This window comes from Mandrillus leucophaeus, unplaced genomic scaffold (assembly GCF_000951045.1).
Source record: "Mandrillus leucophaeus isolate KB7577 unplaced genomic scaffold, Mleu.le_1.0 Scaffold280, whole genome shotgun sequence".
Taxonomy (NCBI): domain Eukaryota; kingdom Metazoa; phylum Chordata; class Mammalia; order Primates; family Cercopithecidae; genus Mandrillus; species Mandrillus leucophaeus.
The window spans coordinates 1164962-1167599 of NW_012102921.1; positions in this window are offsets into that span (position 1 = coordinate 1164962).

The window sequence follows — 2638 nt, forward strand, 5'->3', positions numbered from 1 at the left end:
GAGAAAGAAAGAAAGAAAGAAAGAAAGAAAGAAAGAAAGAAAGAAAGAAAGAAAGAAAGAAAGAAAGAAAGAAAGAAAGAAAGAAAGAAAAGAGATGGAGGAGGAGCAGGGGGAGAAGGAAGGAAGGAAGGAAGGAAGGGAGGGAGGGAGGGAGGGAGGGAGAAGAAAGCAATTCTAAGCCCTCTGTTCAATGAACATTTGTGAAGCCCCTTCTAAGCACCAGACCTTGAGACGCTCACTGGCCTGAGAGAGTTGAAAAGGAGACTTACAATCTGATGAGAAGACACAGACAATGTGAAGAATCACAGAAACATGACACAGGTGACAAGAACAGGCAAGAACCTACAGTGCACAGGAGCCCTGAGGAGGAGTTGCCTGGCTCTGCTGGGGAGGGATAGGGAGGTCAACTTCACCCATCGCACGGGGACTCTAGCCCCTCTCTTTGTCCCCAAAGCCTCACCTTTTGCCATACCTCCGTGTCCCATGCTTTGGCGCCTGTCTTCACTCCTCATTCCCCCGCCTCTGCATCTTACAGCCCCGTCTACCCAGCAGCACCCCAGTCCTGGGCTGCTGAAGAAGCACCCCGCAACCACATGATGTGGAACCCCCAGTTCTTCCACACATTCACCATCTGATTTCCACTGCTCTGGGGAGCTGCATCCTTCAGTCTCTGACATCAAACCCTGGTCCCCAAGCCTGGGATTCTGTCCTCCTCTAGAGTGTCACAGTCCTCTCTAAAGAGCGTGGCCACGCGTGGTGGCTCATGCCTGTAACCCCAGCACTTTGGGAGGCCGAGGTGGGCAGATCACCTGAGGTCAGGAGTTCGAGACCAGCCTGGCCAATGTGGTGAAACCCCGTCTCTACTAAAAATACAAAAACTAGCTGGGCATGGTGGTGGGTGCTTGTAGTCCCAGTTGCTAGGGAGGCTGAGGCATGAGAAGCATTTGAACCTGGGAGGCAGAGGTTGCAGTGAGCTGAGATCGTGCCACTGTACTCCAGCCTGGGCAACAGAGCAAGACTCCATCTCAATAAATAAATAAATAAAGCTTAACAGCTCTGGAATTGTCAGAGAAGCAGCTCTGTGGGGCTTGGAGTAGTCAGTCCAGGGGATGGGCAGTGAGGCTGAGGCTGGGCAGTAGGTTAGGAAGAGACAAAGGCCTTTAAGTGCCATGCTGTGGGATTCGAACCTTGGCCTGAGGCATGGGGAACCAGGAGGAGTTTTATGTTGTGTTGTGTTGTGTTTTAAAGACAGGGTCTTGCTCTGTCATCCAGGCTGGAGTGCAGTGGTGCGATCTCAGCTCACTGCAGCCTCAACCTCCCGGATTCAAGTAATTGTCCCCCATCACCCTCCCTAGTAGCTGGTACTATAGGCACTCACCACCACACCTGGTTAATGTTTCTTTTTGTTGTTGTTGTCGTTTTGGTAGAAACAGGATCTCACTATTGTTGCCCAGGCTGGTCTCGAACTCCTGGGCTCAAGCAATCCTCCCACTGCAGTCTCCCAAAATGCTGGGATTACAGGCGTGAGCCGTCATGCTGGGCCACCAGGAGTTTTCAAGCAAGGGCCGGATGTGAACAAAACCAAGTTCCAGAAGGTTTTCTCCCAGAGTGCCTAAGTGCACAAAGACCCCAAGACTAAGACCCCCGACAACACCAAGGCTATAGCCTCCGGAGATACCTGAGCTGCCCTCAGTTGGTGGCAGGCAATTCCTTGGCCTGCTTTGTTTTCAGCGGTGATTAAAGGCAGATGTCCCTCAGGTGGAAGCCGCCATCTTCCCCCCATTTTCCCCCCTCTCATCTGGCTGCTGTGCCCAAGTCCGGCAGGCACCAGGGGGCTGACCGCAAGAAAGTCACAAAATCACCGCAGAAGAACTGCAACTCTCCCCTGGCAACCAGAGGGAAAGACGCCGTTTCAAGTTCTCAATTCATTCCTGCAGAGCCATTTTCCCTCCAGCCCCGCTGATTAAAGAGCCTTTTTCCCAGGAACCCCTGCAGACGGCCAATTCCCACCTAGCCTCATCCGAAGAGTGGGGCTACCAGGGGCGGAGGGCCTGCCTAAGGCACTTCTACTCATTTGTGGTTTCACCGTGGGATCAAAACAGAAAATTAAACCCATCGCAAGCTGCAGAATGCTCTGAAGTGGGCCACCCAAGGGTCACATATGAAAAAGCTGGAAACTCATGACTTGCAGTTTTCCTACGAGAAAGGTTTCTTTTAATCAATCCTGTGGTGGGTTCTCCAGGCCTTTGGTTAGAATTCCTCGGGATAAGGTTTTCACCCTTTCAGAAGAGATCTCACAACAGGACATTCGGAGCCATATGACAGTGAGATCTAAAAACTGTTTTATGGGGCTGGGAGAGGTGGCTCACGCCCGTAATCCCAGCACCTTGGGAGGGATCGCCTGAGGTCAGTAGTTTAAGGCCAGCCTGGCCAACATGGAGAAACCCCATCTCTACTAAAAATACAAAAATTAGCCGGGCGTGGTGGCGGGCGCCTGTAATTCCAACTACTCAAGCTGCTGGGGCACGAGAATCACTTGAACCTGGGAGGCAGAGGTTTCAGTGTACCAAGATCATGCCACTGCACCCCACCCTCGGCGACAGCATGAGACTCTGTCTCAAAAAAAAGAAAAAGAAAA